This window comes from Beta vulgaris, chromosome 6 (assembly GCF_026745355.1).
Source record: "Beta vulgaris subsp. vulgaris cultivar EL10 chromosome 6, EL10.2, whole genome shotgun sequence".
In the NCBI taxonomy this organism is placed as follows: Eukaryota; Viridiplantae; Streptophyta; class Magnoliopsida; order Caryophyllales; family Amaranthaceae; genus Beta; species Beta vulgaris.
The window spans coordinates 69,203,417-69,209,416 of NC_079207.1; positions in this window are offsets into that span (position 1 = coordinate 69,203,417).

Sequence of the window (6,000 nt, forward strand, 5' to 3'; positions counted from 1 at the left end):
TTCCAAAAGATGATGGAAAATTTATTTAACTGCATAATCAAAAAATTTCCAAAGTGATGGAGGTAGGGAATTTGATAATTCTCCTCTTTTTCAGCATTTTTGTGACAATGATATTGTTTTTCAAAAGTCATTTCCTTATACTCAAGCTCAAAATGGTGTTGCGGAACACAAACATCGTCATATTATTGAAATGACTCGAACTCTACTTATTCAATCTTATTTTCATGTTGAATTTTGGGTTAATGTTTCGTACACTGCCACTTATACTATCAATAGGGTTTACTTAATGCTAGGGTTAGGATGGGGAGGGGTGTTCCAGGGGGTGTCTCACCTTTTGAAAAACTTTTTCATCATCCTCCTTCATATCAATTTTTGAAACCATTTGGTTGTGCGTGTTTTCCATTGCTCATGGATAACAAAATCAACAACAACCTAAGTCAAAGCAATGTGTTTTTATTGGCCATGCAATTGACTATAAAGGTTATTGATGTCTTGATCCTGTCACCAACAGACTTTATATCAGTCGTCATGTCTTATTTAATGAACATATTTTCCCCTATCGAACTCTTGTTGGTTCTAAGTCTTATGTGCCTTATATGTCTCCCTCGGTCTTGATTGTTGATTGGAGTCCTACTAATGTTGCTTGTGTGTCTGTCACTTCCCCCACTCCCAAGTCCACACCCATTGTTGTGTGTGCCACTTCTCGAAATGGGTTTAATGCTCTGGCTAGCTCACCTCCTCCCTTCCATGCATTCTGCTCACCCCAATGGAACCCAGATGCTGCTAGCTCTTTCCCCTCTCCACTCGTCAATTCTGATTGTCCCAATGGGTCACTAGCTACCGGGTTCCCCCCACCCCATCCGAGAATTATGTTGGGCCCATTGACAATCCAGAGCCCGCTGGATCCGCCCTCCTCCCCTTTGTGCGTGTTATTGTGTCATGCGTTGGGCAGCCAGCGTCCATTGACCAGGCTCACACTCTTCGAGAATTTTCTAGCCCAGCAAGTTGGGCCTTTCACCCTTGGTGATGTGCCACCCTCCTCTCAAGAGCTTGCTGCTTCCTCTCCCTCCCTCTTGCCATCTCGTGCTTTCTCCCTCGCATCAAGTTCTATTATTATGCCTCCATCTTCCCAAGTGCATAGCTCTTCTCCGGTTGTCTTAAATCACCACCGCCCTATGGTCACTCAGTTAAAAGATTGTGTGTCAAAGCCTCGAGTTTTAATGAACTTAAAAGTTGAAATTGTTGAGTCAAAACTTACTAATTTTAAACAAGCGTTTAAGACTCACGTTGGCGTCAAGCTGTGCTTGATGAATATATGGCTTTGATTAAAAATGACAAAGGGAGTTGGTACCTTGAAAATATGATAAAAATTTACTTGGTTGTAAGTGGGTTTATCGGATTAAATACAAAGCTGATGGTTTTGTGGAGCAGTTCAAAGCCATACTTGTTGTTTTAGGAAATCACCAGCAAACATGTATTGATTATTTCGTGACCTTTAGTCATGTTATTAAGCCTACTAGTGTTCGCTTGGTTCTTACGATTGTTGTTTCCTTTAAATGGCCTATTCATCAATTAAATGTCAAAAATGCTTTTCTTTATGGTTTTTTTTATGAAGAGGTTTATATGCGTCAACCTCCAAGTTTTGTTCACCAATCTAAACCCATATGATAACACGTTTATATACTCATTTTATTTGGGCGCGTCCATCCTATGAGTTATCTATTAGTTAATTAAGGAAAAAAGGATTGTTTGTGGCATTAATTCGTGTTAGTGGGGATACTTAAACCTAGATGTCTTTAGTCTTTGATTCACTCTTGATAAATTCATTTGATTTAGTTATTTAGATTAGTTCATCATCACTTATATTGATTACTTGCTTAGTGTTAATTAGAGTCGATTTAACTACTTTGAATCAGTTAGTCTCTTGGGATTCGACCCTTACTTGCCCGACTACATTAGTTAGGAGGAAAAGTTAGGTTATTTTTGTTAGGTACGCAACACGCCTTTCACCACACATATTTTCCATCTTCGTAAGTCCATTTACGGTCTAAAACAAGCTTCTCGAGCTTGGTGCTCTCGGTTCAACAACTTCTTATTATCTATTGGTTTCAAGTGTAGCTGTTGTGACACATCCATGTTCACTCTCAAATTATGTGGTCAACTTATTATACTTCTCTTATATGTTGATGACATTGTTCTTATTGGTGGTAGCTCTGCTCTTGTCCACAAATTCATCTATGTTCTTTCTTCTCAGTTTGCTATAAAGGATTTTGGGTATCTTCATTATTTCTTAGGAGTTCAGGTTGCGCGTATTCCATCTGGTTTATTTTTGTTTCAAAATAAGTATGTTTCTTATTTACGCCATAAATTTCATCTCCATACTATAAAATCAGTTCGCAAGTTTGTAGTCTCTAGAGTTACATTGTCTCTTTTTGATGGAGAACTTCTTGCGTGCTGATCCCATAGACTATCGTAGTATGGTTGGTGCTTTGCAATACTTAACTATGACTTGTCCAACTATTGCTTATGTTGTTAATATGATGTTTTAGTTTATGCATGCTCCTCATATTACTCATCTTTATGCTGTGAAAAAAAAAATCTGTAAGGTTAGAGTTTGGTCTTTTCTTACATAGCAGCAATTATTCTATTATTATCATTGCCTACTATAATGCAGATTAAACGGGTTGTAATTGTGTAGTTAATAATTATGATTTTTGAGTTAATAATTACAATAATAAAATTGAAATTCAAATGAGCTTAACCGAATTAAAATCTAACACAAGGGTATTTAAAACTTGTTTCATGTGAAATAAGTGAAAAAGGACGAGAGAAGAATCCAGAGAGTAATGCCCAAGAAGTTCATTTGCATTAAACTGCAATCTGCATGCGAATGTGGTACTCATTTTTTAATATTGGGGGTTCGACTCAGCTCGAACCTTAAGTGGTTTCTTGATTTTCTCTTTTTCCTCGTAGCTCTAATGTATCTGACACTTGCAGTTTGGCCATATCAAGGTAAAATGGTACAGGACTTTGACAGTAACCAATTTCGATCTGACATTAATTACTTCTGAAAAACCATCTCCTTTTTTTCTATTCATAATTTAATGATAAAAATTGTTATGGGGAAATGGAAGTGAAAAAAAGGCAAGCAACAAATATGCAAATAATAGAAAGCACATTCCACCCCATCTCTGGACAGAGGTCGATTTTTTTCACTTAATTTCAGCATATTTTAGTTTAATTCAGATCCACCAAATTCAGTTCAAAGAGCCTCATCACCACTAAGTTAAGTTCATTTCAATAAGTTCGGTTAAGTTCAACAAATTTCAATTAGTAAGAATATGACGTAAATGAGTATTTGACGGTTGGCTTAGTTGTTGATTGTTTTACTTGCCTGGTTCGACTAACTATTTATATCGACGGTAAATATTGTCTATTATAAAGGAGTCTCAGACAGTTGGCTTGGTTATTGAGTGTTTTACTTGCCTGGTTCGACTGACTATTTATATTGACGGTAATTGTTGGTTGTTTGACTATTGTCTATTATAAAAGTGTTTGGTAAAATCAATCGTGTTAGTTAACTGATGAGTGCAAAATGAATGCAAAGGTCAAAAGCAAATAAGAAAAGTTGTTAAAACTAGTGTTTAGTTGAAAAGTTGGCATACTCACTAAACACTTTTTAGTTGTTTAACTAAGGCTATATTCTATTTAACTTATTTTAACTTATTACACAAAAAATTAGAAAAAATAAGATAAGATAATAAGATAAGATAATAAGATAAAATAAGATAAGATAAAGTTTATATTAGATAAGATATTTGTTCAACTTATCTTTACTTGTTTCATAAAAAATAAGTTAAAATAAGATAAGATAAGACAAAATAAGTTGAATCAAACGGACCTAAATGAAAAAGTCAGGCAATGGGAAAGCTACCCAAAGCCATTTACCAAACACTTCCGGGACCGTACAATGATACTAATAGTAAGGATGAATATTAGGGATGGCAACCCGGTCCGAATATGACCCCAGTCCGCTCCGATCCGAAGGAAAAATTCGAGTCGACTCTGACAAAAAAGTAACCCGACTCCGTTCAAAAAGTTTGACTCGGAGTCGGAGGAGGGTCAGAGTCGGATCTCATAAAATAATTCGACTCCGACTTTAAGTCAATCAATCCTTTTTTCTTATCTATGTTAATGTATCATTGATGTATAACCTAACTTCGACTTTCAACCAATTGTATTATATAGGATTTTCCCATTGAAAAAATGATTGTTAAAAATAATAGTAATATTTAGATTATTGTACTATATAAGATTTTCATATGATTATTAGAATAAATTATAATGATTAGATTATTATTGTATTATAGAAGACTATTCTATCTTAAAAAATGGACAGAAAAATATGTCTGATCGGGTTCAGAATCGAATGTACAGATTTTAAGTCGAATCGGATTTGGGGTCGGGTGTTCGGCTTTTAAGTCGGGTCGGATTCGGATTTTCACAGTCAAACTCGGACTCGAATTTAAAATCCAACTTCTTGTAGGGTTGGAGTCGGATTATGCATGATCAGGTCCAAGTCTGACCCATTGCCATTCCTAATAAAATACGTATATTCTATACTCTACCAAAGATTTCTTGACTTAATGGTTATTCAAATCCCCTTCCCTTTCTTTCTACTGCCTTCGTGGCTCATATGAATCAAAAGTATATATATCGATAATGTAAGAAACAGTCTCAATTTCTCAATGTTAATACTATGTTTTCTCTTTTGATATTTCATATAACGACCTTTAATTTTATTATTATGTGCTGTACATTAATGATAAAAAGTTGTTAAAAATATTTATGGTCTTTTGATAGTATTAAACTACACCCTCTTTTCCAAAATATAGAAGTCTCTCTATTTTAGTTATTTACTTTATTGTGATCGTATTGGTTGTTTTCATCAATTAAATTTCATTTTATTCATTGGAGCATTGAGCTCTATTTACCAACCCACAATGTTCAATAAATGTTGTTTAGTATTTTTGTTGTAAAGAAGAGGGAATAAATCGTTGAGTACTCAATACAAGTAATAGAAAGCATTACATACAAATTACGACATGTTCCAATTCCTTAACTCCCGTGAAAAATGAGAAACAAGCAATATATTTATGACACACATGGAGTATTAATTAAGATTGACTATTATTTATTAACGCAAAAAAATCGTTTACTTCAAATCTTCTTTACTTTGGTAGACCCATAATTGGCAATATTTCTCAGGCGACAGCGAAGAACAAAAGGAGCAAGTGAAAATCGGACACAGAAAGAGAGAATTATCTAGGAGGAGATAACAAAGAGGGAAAAGAGGGAGAATGGGGTGGTGGTTGTGATGTGGATGAAGTAAGGGTTTAATCGTCGGATTTTCAAGGGGGAAGGGACATATTCGAACTAGTTGTGTCTAAAATTGAGAGCTTTTGTAAATGTTTAAATTTTTTCAATATTATTCTAATAAAAAAACATTATCGTCTGAATGTAACTAAAAAAAATGACAGTTGGTGATTACCATTTAATCAATCTTCACCTCTTATATAAATATAACATGTCTTGGATTCATTTTTATTCTCCATACAAAACCCAATATTCTAATTTTCCTAGTCAAATTCCAAAACTATTTAAATAAGTTATAATTAGGCCATGTTGGGGTGAATTTTCGAAAACAAAAACTTACAATGATAAGTCCAAAAAGGAGCAAAGTGAAAACTTGTAGTTGAGAAAGGTAACGAAGTATAAGGCGAAATAACGGATCTCAACAATGGCGTTGTTTTATACTGTAAACTTTCTCTATCGACTTTACCCATCGTTGACTTATTTACTGTTTTCTACCTCCCTCATCCCTATTTTATTTTCCCCTACTAATATAAGATCTCCAGGTGTCAGTCACCCATTCCCTATCTTTAAAATCTAAACCTCCAGCTGTCAGTTTTCTTCTTCTCTTAAAAGAAGCCAATAATA